Source organism: Rhinolophus hipposideros (genome assembly GCF_964194185.1).
Source record: "Rhinolophus hipposideros genome assembly, chromosome: 1".
In the NCBI taxonomy this organism is placed as follows: Eukaryota; Metazoa; Chordata; class Mammalia; order Chiroptera; family Rhinolophidae; genus Rhinolophus; species Rhinolophus hipposideros.
This window is the reverse complement of record NC_138047.1, coordinates 105,516,117-105,529,049: the sequence shown is the minus strand read 5'-3', so window position 1 is coordinate 105,529,049 and position 12,933 is coordinate 105,516,117.

Here is a 12,933-nt window from a genome sequence, read left to right as displayed (position 1 = left end):
TATTGGAGAATCGGAAGTCTAAGAGATTTTTTTCCTAAAAACTCGAGCCCAGATTATTGCCTTTCCTTGTAACTTCCACCCAATGCATGACTGTTCTGCCCTCTTGAGTCACGTAGAATTGATGAGAGAGTCCCTGTGGGTTGCCTGGAAGTTTCTCTGGAGTTAGAGTTGGTTATAAAGCCCGTCTTGGCATGAAGAAGCTGCACCCTAACCTGTCCAAACTTCATTTCTCATGTAAAATTCAGTGAATAGGGCAACTCAAAAGCCAGTTGTCAACATAAAACAAAGGAAGCAGGCCAGGGCTCAGCACAGTCCTTGGCAGATAGGAAGTGCCCGTTCTCTTGTTCTCGGGAACCCAAATTCAGTGAGATCAAGTGCTTTGTGAAGGGTTTGGAATTGGGGTGTGTACAGCTTGGAAAAGGGCCAAGCAGGGAAACCGTTCAAGTCGAAGTGTTGTGCCCTAAAAGCCTTCTAATACAAGGAGAGTATACCCAGAAATGTTATTTCTTTACATTCAGCCAGTGCACCTTTCCTATACTTACAGCAGCCCTTCATGTCTTTTTCCCCATCCTCCAGCTTAGTTTGCCTAAATCTTTTTTTTCAGTGTTCCATGAGTCACCCGCTGTTACAGGTTGAATTATGTCCTCTCCAAAGATACGTTAGAGCCCTAAATCCCCAGTGAATGTGAATGCAAATTCACACCTCTGCATATGACCTTATTTGGAAATAGGGTCTTTGCAGACACAGTTTAGATATAGTCGAGGTCATCAGGTGTACCCTAATCCCATGACTGGGGTCCTAGAAGAGAACAGATTCAGAGAGGAGAATGCCATCTGAAGACACAGAGCCACAGGGACAAAAGGGCCATGGGATGACAAAGGTCAAGACTGGAGTGGTGTCGTCTTAAGCCTGGGGCTATCAGAAGCTGGGAAAGACAAGAAAGGATCTTCCCCTGTAGGTTTTGGAGGGAGCATGGCCGGCTGACACCTTGATTTCAGACTTCTAGCCTCCAGAACGTAAATTTCTGTTTATGGGACAATACATTTCTGTTTGTTACAGCGGCTCTAAGAAATGAATACAAACTCGCAGATATGACTGCCTAATATATAGGAAAAAGGAGGGAAGGCATATGAACAAAACCAATCATTGAGTATTAGGGCTCGAATGATGTTCATTCGTTTACTTATTCATTCAACAAACAATGATGTTCATTCGTTTACTTATTCATTCAACAAACATTTGTTGAGCGCCTATTTAGTGCAGGCACAGGCTAGGTGCTGAGGACAGAATGAAGAACAAGATAAGGCTCTGTGCTCAGGGAGCATCCATTTTGTTGGGGGTTGTGAGCTCAAACGATTAGTGGACTGTATAATTAATATTAGAGAATGCTAGAAGCCAGAGAGAAAATAAAACTGGGTAGTGAGGTGTGGAAGGGAGTACAAAGCGTGACGAAGGATGATCTGAAAGGCTCGGAAAGGGGACTTGGCAGATGAGCTCTAAGCCTGGCGTAGGAGCCCCCACAAGAAGATGCGCATGAGCAAAGGCCCTGAGATGGGCACAAGTTGGACATATTTGAGGAAGAGAAGGAAGGGCAGTGCAGATTTGGGTCATCCTAACCACTTACAAACTGTAGGATCTTAGGGAGTCATTTACCCGCATGCTGCCAGTGAGGGCTCGGGGGCTCAGAGGGGGGTACTTGACACCACTGGCCCTGGTCTCTAACAGCAAGTCAGGACCCTATGGCTAGTGTTGGGGGGGGCGGGGGAGGGAAGGGGCAAAGACATGTAAATCTCAGGTGCTTCAAGACAATGCATAAACAGGAGACCCAGGAAGTGGCTTTTTTGTTGTTTACAACGTGTCAGAAATTTCTAGTAACTTCTTTGATCTTAGTTTGCTGATCCGTGGTAGAGGGATAAAAGCCTTTGCCCAGCTCGTGTGACAACCCTGAGACTGAAATTCAGCTTTCCTCCCAGTCCTGGGGCACAGGGGTTGGAGGCTGCAGACTCGAATCCCAATCCCATTACTCATCTGTACGAGCTGTGTGACCTGGGGCAAGATACCGCTGGTCTCTGAGACGCTTTTCTCTACAGTGAAAGGGATTAACTGCAGCAACCTTTCTTGGAGGTTGTGTGGGTGGAGGGTCGCGCCTGACGCGGGCTCAGGTTCCAGCCGCCTGGACTAGCTCTGTAGCCGCGGCACAGCGCGGTGCGGCCGGGAGAGCCCAGGGAGGCTGCCCGGACACTGTCCTCAACCCCGCCCGCGAGCTCCACGTGCTGCAGTGCCTCCGGCGGCCTGCCGTGTCGCTGCGCGGCTGGCACTCCGGGCTAAGCCGGTGTAGAGCTCTACCCCACGTCAGCGACCCACAGACGGCCCTGCGCTCACCTGGCCGTCGAGGCAGCGACCTGGGCGCCCCTAGCCGAAGGCCTGCCTCGCCTCCTGCGGACTCCTCTTGTTGCGAGAATCGCGATGGGCTGCTTTGCTTTTGTTCGGCTCATGCCGCGGGAGCCGGAGCAGCAGCGGAGGTGGGGGGTGGGGTGGGCTGCACTCGCAGTGCGGGCCAGATAACAGCGGACCCCAGCCTTAGGCCCCGCCTGGCGCAACCCGAACCCACCTTCTTGACGTTTGCATTTAACCAAATGGTTAGATGGAGGATCGCACAATGCCAGACACAGAACAGGCCCAGCTTTCACGACTGAACTGGTCCAAACTGCCAGTGTCCCTTGCCTAGACCAAGGCTAGGCAAAGCGTGGTGGGGACAGGGGTCGGTCCCCGCATAGGTTTCCAAGGAAGGGAATAGGTACGGAGGGCTGTTTAGAAAGGTTTACAGCCATCACAGGCTGCGGGATCCGCAGAATCAGTAGAGGGACACGGGTGGGGCGTACTCACACTCAGAGGGTGGTCGCTGCTGGCTCCTGGCAGTGAGGCCTGCGCCCCAGGCGCATGGAGGTTCAAACGGGAAAGATGGGGGGAGGGGCGGCCTGGTCCTTCCGGGTAGATACCACTAGGCTGCTGCGGTAGCCTGCTGTCTCACCTCCCTGCTTTCACTCGGTGCCTTTCATGCGGCAGCAGCCCGAGTGGTCCTTCCACCAAGCCAATGGGATCTAGTCACTCCCCTCCTGAAGAGTCCCTCCCGTCTGGCACTGACTCCCACAGCATCCCTGACGTCTCTCCGCCTGTGCTCTCTGCGCACTGGCTCCCTCTGCACCACCGCTGATGCACGACGCTGCTCTTGTCCGAAGACCCTCGATGGATAGGTAGCCCACCAGCAGTTAGCGTCAGTTTAAGATTACAGTGGTAGCAGAGTCTTCTAGTTGTTTTCCCAAATCTGTTTCTCCTTTTCCTTAGTATTAACCCTCCAATTTCTTGCTGCTCAAAAAAAAAAAACACACAACAGCACACACACAAAACAAACAAACAAAAACCCCTAAAATTTCAAGTCTTGCTTGTAGTTAGGTGTGATGATGCCAATAAGCTCTAGTCAATGGGAAGTGAGTAGAACTAGAGTATACATAACATCCAGAAGAGTCCTTAGAGGAAGGGACATGCGACTCTTTGCCCCTTTCCTCATTCTGCTGGCTTGCGTAAAGGGATGAAGCCATGGCTTCGTGGCTCCATGGCTGGCGCTTGAGCAGCCATATGCACCATGAAATGAATATAACTTGCTAAGGATGCTGGAGAACAAGGTAGAAGGAGCCTGAGTCCCTGATAATCACAGAGCTACCATAACTGCCATCCACTGCTTACCCCGGACTTCATTAAGAGGGAAATAAACTGCTCTTTTGGACTTCCTACCACTCACCACAACCTAACATGAACTGAGCCAGTGTTGTTTGGGGAAGTAAAGGATGGGACTAGGCAAAGCATGAGCCAACATGATATGAAAAATTAGCAGTATATGTTAGATGATTTACAAACTCAGTTCAGCAGACGCAACAAATGAGAAGTCTGCAGAATAAATAGAAGTCATTTTTCTCTTCCCGCCCTGATCCCTGCAGAAATCCCCAGATATAAAGCAACAGCGACTGCGTCTCCTACTGCAAGTGGGAGGCTCTCACCATTTTAATTGGAATCTCAGAGTTAAGAGTGCTGTATCTCCTTGGCCCCTTTAACGTGAACAGAGAGCTCTATGTGCATGTTATGGTTGCTCATGCTCAGATGAGCTCATTGAGGCAGGCACTCACCTTCATGTCTTTCACTCGGCTAAACAATGCTCCTCAGCAGGATGGTTGGTGATCAGTAGGAACTTTTGAACCATTTCTTCATAATGCTGCATTATTTCATCGATACCCATAATGACCAATAGACAAAATGAGAAGGCGAAAAGAATGCTGATGTTGAAATGCAACGAAGTGGGACTTAAAATTTTATAAGCTTTCAGCATTTCAAGCCTCAAGGTGAGCTTTCTTGGTGACCTGAATTGCAGGTATATGATCCAGATATTATATCAAACTATTTTTTCTCATCATAGCATATATACTGTATTAGGTATAATAAGTAATCTGGAGATGATTTAAAGTATACGGGAAGATGTGCATAGGTTATATGTAAACACTATGCCATTTTGTATAAGGGACTTGAACAGCCAAGACTTTGGTATTTGCAGGGGTGGGGGGTGTCCTGGAAACAATCCCCGGCAGACACCAAGGGACTAGATAACTGTATATCTTTTAAACTTTTCCAGCCTCTCTATTCAATGGGATGTTCTAAAACGTTCCCTTCTTTTCTCCCATCTCTCCAATCACCTGCTGACACACTTGGGCCTCCAGTGCTACACTGCTTATCTGTACTGGTGTCTACATTGGTCATCCTGTGATTTCCACACCCCCCCTTCTGTCCCCATTGTCTGTGTTAAAATTGCAATATCTGAATCCCTTAGTTTTCTGTATGTTGCTTGTTAGTTTCTGGCCCAAAAAAGCAAATAAATTATCTCAAATAATTTACTAAGGAAGAGTGTTAGAGGTAAGTTTCTGGAAGAATTGAAGGTTTTAAAATATCTTTCTCATCCCTTACACTAGCCAGTGAATTATTCTGGGTTGAAAATAACATTTCCTCAAATCTTTGGATGCAGAGTACTACTGTTTTCTTGGCTTCAGTACGGATGAGAACACTCATACTTACTTACTTGTCCTTCTTTTATAAGGAAACTGTTCCCCCTCCAACTCTCTGGAAATTTTAGATTTTTCTCTTTATTGTTTGTGATGATATATGTCTGTCTGTCTGTCTGTCTATCTATCTATCTATCTATCTATCTATCTATCTATCTACCTACCATCTAGCTACCTATCTATTATTCTGTGCAGTTAATGTACCTTTCAATAGAGAAACTATTGTCCTTCAATTATGGATTTGTTTTTATTCTTGTTTTTCTTACAGTATCTGTTTCTATCCTCATCATCACTATATTAATATTCAGGTAATGAAACTTCTTGACTGATCTTTGCCTCTCAATCTCTTCGCTTGTATTTTCTACCTATTCCTCCTTTCTATTTACTTTCTGGAAGATTTCCTTGGTTTTATCTTCCAACATGTATAATTCTTTTCTATAGAATTTTATGAATGCAATGTATTCTCACATCTCTGAGGATTATACTAGTTAGAAGTTTTTAAGAGTTTTTCTTTTGGGGGGAACCATTTTATTCTCTTGCTTTCGTGTGTGTGTGTGTGTGTGTGTGTGTGTGTGTGTGTGTGTGTTTTGGTTTGTTTGTTTTGTTTTTTTAAAGATTTTATTGGGGAAGGGGAACAGGACTTTATTGGGGAACAAGTGTGTACTTCCAGGACTTTTTTCCAAGTCAAGTTGTTGTCCTTTCAATCTTAGTTGTGGAGGGTGCTGTTCATCTTCAAATTGTTTTCCTTTCAGTCTTAGTTGTGGAGGGCGCAGCTCAGCCCCAGTTCCCATTACTAGTTGCAAGGGGCGCAGCCAACCATCCCTTGCGGGAGTCGAACCGGCAACCTTGTGGTTGAGAGCCTCCAACTGAGCCATCCAAGAGGCAGCTCAGCTCAAGGTGCCGTGTTCAATCTTAGTTGCAGGGGGCAGAGCCCATCATCCCTTGTGGGACTCGAGGAATTAAACTGGCAACCTTGTGGTTGAGAGCCCACTGGCCCATGTGGGAATGGAACCGGCAGTCTTCGGAGTTAGGAGCACAAAGCTCTAACTGCCTGAGCCACCGGGCCGGCCCTATTCTCTTGCTTTCAATGGGAGGTTTCCCTGAACTGTCTAGTGACCCTTGTTTGTCCTCTATTTATTATAATGAAGTAATAAAAAGCCAACGTGAAGATGAGGGTCCATGTCAGGGCCTGATGACTTTGGGTTGATTGTTAGAAGCCATTATTCATGCCAGGAGACTCCTAAAAGCCAGAATACAGATTTCTTTCTTCTTGGGGCATTCTGCCTCCTTTTAGATTATGGAGTATATAAAAATATTGTCAGATTTTAGGAAATGTCCACATACTCTTCAGCCAGTTGTAGAGAATCCTAATGTCTTACTTTATTTACTTCAGGTCTTCATGTCCTCCCAAACAAAACATAAACGTTGTAGATATGCCCACAGCCACCTCTGTCCTTCCCCTGTGCACATTGTCGCTCATCCTTCCCTAAAGAAAAACATTTTTTTTTTTTTTTAAAGAGAAAACGGGGAATATGAGTTGTGTATGTTTGGAAAGGGACTCGATGTGAAAAATATTGATTGCTTACAAAAAATATTGATTGGTTGCAAATGAGAAACTGCACAGAGCTGTTGACTTTTATAGATAGCGTCATTTTAGAGCGGTGTGCTATAAGGCTTGGGACCAAAGAATGATATATATTTTTCTCCTTTTTAAAGCCAATTAAGGTAATGTTCCCATTTTCCTATGCTACTTTCTAATCTTGTCCACATACATATTTAGTTTTACACATCTGCTGGTATATTAACAGAATTTTCTAGTTTACTTTTTCTCTTACACAATGCTAGAGCATTTTTCATGTCACACAATCTTTTCCTCCCTCATCTGTCTCCAAACCATCTCTCTTTTCTCAAACATGTCTCTATCTCACCTCTAACAAATTTTAACTACCTAGGCTGTTCTTATATCACTATAATATAAAAGCCAGATACATGTTGTGAAGCATAGTTTTGATAAACACAGAATAATTCTATACACATTTCTCTTCAAGGTGATTTTATCAATTGTAGACTATAAGGACTATTTGAATAGGAAAACTGGAATTGGTGAGTAGAAGGATACATATGTTTTTCATTTTAACAGTTGGTCAGATTAATTTCCAAAGAGTTGCAGTAATTCCAGTGCCCACTGCTATTCACAAATTATACAACCTCTAGCTTGCCCTCCCCTCACCCCCCAACTAGCAATGGGTGTAACATTCTTTTGAACTATTTGCCATCTGTTGGGTGAAAAACACATTAGCTCATCGTTACCTTAATTGGCATTTCCCTGACAATTGTGAAGTGGAGCTCCTTTTCATGTGTCTATGAGCATCAGGATTTCCCCTTCTGTAAAATGGCTGATTTAGCTTTGGATTATTTTTCAATTGCACTATTCGTCCTTAGATTATCAATTTATGGGAGTTTTTTTTTAATGTGGTATATATAGCAACCGTTTATCTGGTCTGTGCTTCAAAGGTTTTCAGTCTACTCTTTCTTTTCTGACTTCACATATTATATTTTTTGTTGTATTTTAAATATATGTAGTAAAATGTTTCTTCATTTCCCTGCTTTTTTTTTCCTTTTTAGTTTCCTGTGTTGCTTAAGAAGTACCCCCAATGTATACAACACTGCCACAAATGCCAAGGGCATGCAAATATTTTCATAGATTTTTTTCTAAATAGTGATTAATATATATTTTTATCTTTAAGTCTTTAATCTCCATGGAATTTTCTTTTTTTCTTTTTTTTTGAGAATTTTTACAAGAGTTTATTTGAGCCAACCTGATGCCATATGCTGGGAGGCAAGATCTCAAATGCTCCCCTCACGGAATTTTTCAAGTGTAGGTATACCTTGCCCTCCTCATTTGACGGGCATTTTTCCCAGCAGTCTTTATTTAAATAAACCACCTTTTCCCCATTAACTTGTGATACCCCCTTTATCACACCTTAATTTTCCTATTTGTGAATTTCCGGTATGGTTTAGTTACAGTGGCTTTATTTTTAAGAATCTGGTTAAGACAAGATTGCCTCTTGAGCCCCTCGTCACTATTCCCCCCCACACAGTGTCATTGCTTCTAGGATCTCAAAATTAGCAGAGTTTGAAATTGGATGTGTGTATACTAACATGTGTATACGTATATCTGTAATTGTTTTTATGTTTATCCATAAATATATTAAGCAAAACATAAATTTATACTGAAGTCTCCGAATCTAATGCAGTGTTACGGTTCCTTCCGGCCTTGTCGCTTAGCCATCATCTCCCACTCTAACAGTGAGAAGCCTAGCTCCCACCGCCCCCCCATTCATTTACTTATTTGTTCAATCCCAGTATATATTTATACATGTACCCACGTGCGAAAAAACTTGACAACTGGAGAACAGTGCTACGTGCAGTTCTTTTTAGTTTCTCTACTCAGTCCCAATGTTACCTAGGTCAACATATTTTCTCCCCCCTGATTTACTAATGTTTTGTGAAGGATTTTTGTATCTCTGCTTGTGAGGAATGTAATCTGTAATCTTCTTTCTTTGTATTGTCTGTGTCAGGTTTATTTGTTTATTTGTGTATTTATGACAGCCTTATGAAAAGAGCTGGGAAATGTTCCCTCTTTCTCCATTTTCTGAAAAGATTATAAGTGTTACTACTTTTTAAATTTTTTGATAGGACTCATCATGATCTAGAGCTTTTTCTGTGGAAAAGTTTCCAATTTCTTTTAAAGATAAAGTGCTATTCAGATTTTCTGTTTGTTTTTTTTTTGTATTAGTCTTGTTATCTATGGTTTATTTTTCAATTTCACTAGAATAAAGGTGCTTATAATATTCCTTTAATAGCCTTTCAATGTCTGTAGGATCTGTTGACTTTTTTTCTCCTTTTATCCTATCTTAGTAATTTGTGGGTTTTTTTGCTATTGTTTTTGATTACTTCAGCTAGCTGTTTATTAGTTTTCTTAATTGTTCAAAGAACTAACTTTTGGCTCCGTTAGTTTGTTTTTGTTTCCTTGATTTTTGCTCTTATCCTTAATATTTTCTTCTTTGTAAGCTTAATTTATGCTTTGTTTATGGCTTAAAGTAGAAACTTAGGTACTTGATTATGGAACTTTCTTTTCTAATATAAGCATTTACTGCTTTTAAGCGGTAAATATTTGTATTAAATCATTATATTTAAAGGTTAGCTGTTGTGTTTCATTATAAATATTTGAAAATATTTTTAGATTTTTCTGACTGAGTAATTTAGGAATGTATTGTTTAATTTCCAAATATTTGGAAATTTTTCTAGACATATTGTTATTTATTTCTAGTTTATCTATTTTGCTCAGAGACTGTAACATATTTTTCTATTCCTTTAAAATTTATCAAGACTTGTTTTAGGTCCCAGAAGATGGTCCTTCTTGGTGAATGTTCTATATGGACTAGGAAAAAAAAAAAAGTGTATTCTATATTTGTTTTGTGAACTATAGTCTCTAGGTGACAATTACGTGTAGTTGGTTGATGGTGTTCTTAAAATTTCCTATAGCTTTATTCGTTTTTGCTTGCTGACTTCATTAGTTTCTGAGAGTTGTGTATTCAAATTTCCACCTGTCATTGTGGTTTTGTCTGTTTTTGCCTTTTAGACACACCTCAGTATCAATCACCAGGGAACTTTGTGGAAAGCAAGGTTTATTACTCACAAATCCTGGAGGGTACATAGCATGCACGGGGCCACACAACAAGGTTGAAAGTAGAGACAGAGTGTGGACCCGGGGTTCTGCCTTTACTGGGGTCGAGGGGGAGGGGCCTAGGGTTTTTTCGGGTTCACTCTTTAATGGAGGATTTAAAACCTAAGAGCAGGAGTTAAAGCACCAGACAGGAAAAGAAGGATCACGGAAGGGGTCAGTTTTCTAGGTTATCCAGTGCTTTCTAAAAGGGGAATTTCACAGACGGGGCAGGGCGGCCTGGCTCTTTATCTAGCTGGCAAAGTGTTTATTCGAGATGGATGTCTTTGAAATGGATGCTTCAGCAGCCAAAGCTTAAGGTCAGGCATTTACATTATAATCAGAAAAGCTAACTGTCAGGCACCTCCAGTACAATATTCTAGCCAGTAGTTGAGAATTTTTATTTCTTTACATCCTCTGCACTTCTTGATATTATCTGAATCCTTAATGTTGACCAATCTGATAGATGAAAGGGTGCTGTACAATTGTTATTGTAATTAGTGTTTCTCTGGCTACTCTTGTAGAGGTAGCTGTTAGGTGAGCATGAAGCCTAGTATGCAGTGGGGGCTCCTAGGTAATTGCTCTGCTTCCATAAGCCTCTCAAGAAGCACAGAGGGATGGTGTAGGGTTCATTTGCCCATTTTACTTCCATCTAGTGGGGAGACAGGAAGTCCACCAGCCTGGCCTGTCTTGAAATATTCTGGCTAGAACCTCCTTCTGTGTGGGTCCATTGTCCAGCTTTAAATGCCTTGTGACTTTGTCTAATTTTGCAAACTTTTAAATTCTGGCGTAACGAATCTATCAATCTTTCCCTTTATGATTCATGTTTTACTTTTGTTTAAGAACTCTTTCCCTATCCCAAAGTCATAAAAATTATTAGAAGAAAAACACAAGACTCAATTTAAAGTTTGCTTGTTGGATCCCTGGGAAATTTGTTTTGGGATTTGATTTGAAGTAGAGACATAGTTGTATTTTTTTTCCCATATGGTGAGCCAATTGCCCCAGATGCACTCAATCAATCAGCTGTTCTTGCCCACGGATGCTGCTTCCATTGGGTTTACTTGTTCATTCAGTAGGTGGTCACAACTTGACTAGTGACTAGAATGGCCTAGAACAGTGCCCTAAAAATATAAGCGTTCAAAAACAGACTGATGAAGTGTGTATGCTTCTGAAGCTTGTGTTCTGGGGCACCCTTCAACTCTGCTTGAACAGCCCCCCTGGGCAGCTTTCCCTGCCTACACCCTCCCCCACACATCCAGTGAATGGTGGTAAACGGGAGAGAATTAACAAATCTATTATTCTGCATTGTATGCTTTTAATTACATGTGTATCTTGCCTGCCAGGCTCTTAGCCCTCAATCACAGGGGTTAGGTCTTTTTCATATTTATACCTCACATCTAGCATTTACTAATGCTCATCTGTCAAAAATGATTCTAGAAATTTTGTCATAAATTTATTCTAAATGTGATTACAAAAGGGCTCCAGGAATAATGGCATGAAACAAAATTAATTATAGTTTGAATTCCTTTTTCTAATAGAGATATTTAATTACATAATTTGCTTTCCTTTAAGTTAGTACAGCTGTAAATCATGAAATGTTAAAAAAAGTAAATGTGCTCAAGTAGAACAAATATTACTCAGGATGAAAAAACTACACAAATATAATGCTAATCGTTTATAATATAGACCACCTTATTAATCGCGTAAATTTTGACTCCTCTATAGAAATTAGAGCACAATACTTAATTGATTTCAGGTATGCTGTGGTTCCTCAAACACATAACCTACATATACACATTACCCAAGAGGGGGAGTTTTCCATTAAGTAAATAATGTAAAAATTTTCTGGTTGAAAACTTTTTAAAGCTGTCTCAAATAAGCTTCAGCAAAGTATCTAATACTGGCCTCACTAAAAGCACTCAGTGATAAGTGCTAAACTGGAAATACAACAGAATAATGGGAAACCAACTTAGATTATCTTATTTACTGTGTACTTATTTGCTTTTCTGCTTAGTACACTGCTATAATTCCAATACTTATAAGACTGCCTAACAACACGTATATATTCACACACAAACAAGTACTTATAGTAAAGTGTTATTAAAGACGAGGAAGATATCAATTGGTCCAAATGGGAATGATTTAGTCAAAAAGAAATATTCTTGAATGCACGGATGCTTTAATCAGATAAAGCTAAAATGCCACTGCTCCCCTGAGCCTAGGTAGGAAGTGATACTTTTCAACTGAAAATGAAATAATGTTGAAGAGGGATCAAAGCCCTTTGGAATTTGGGCATGCCAAGCCCAAATCACTGAACTTTTAATTACAGATTCAATGAGCAGCTAGACACTGAATGGAGAAGTATGTATGAAGACTTTGGTTCCAGCCATGACTGTGTCACTAAGATTTTGGCCACGGAGGCACGGTTTCCTCAATTATAAAATGAGTTAAGAATACCCGCCCTGCCCTCCTTACAGAACTGTTGTAAGAATCAAGTACAAGCAAAATGTATATATCCTTATCCTTTAATAACCTATTACAATCAAAATGCCATTACAATCAATACTGAGAACCGGAATGTCCCTTTGGCAGACATGGAGATGGGCCACTTGGGTCTCCCTTGTAAGAAGAACTTGATCATCGAGTTACCTGACAGGTTCCAGCCACTGTGCTTTCTGGGTGTCCATAGCATTTGAAGGTCATGTTTTTCCTGGACAACCCCTGCCAATGACTTAGCATGGGGGTGTACTGAGACCTGGCCATTTCTGCCCAATATGGGACTCTCTTCTCTATGAGCAATCTTTGCTCTGGGTCTTACCAGTGGGCTGGCCAAGGCTTTCCAGTACTCCATCTTAGTCTGATGCTTTTCCTACTCATCCTCCCTCCTTCCTTCTTTCCTCCCACAAATGTCAGACATACAGCACAGCCTGAAGGCACTCCCTGTCTACTCCTGTCCCTGTTCTCCTTTATCTTTCTCAGACATTACTTCCAATAAATGTTTGCACTTCTAACTCTTGTCTTGGCATCTGAGTTCCAGAAGACTCAACTAACATGGTTCCTCAAACCCTAAAGATCTAAAGCAACTCCTGTCACTATTTTAAA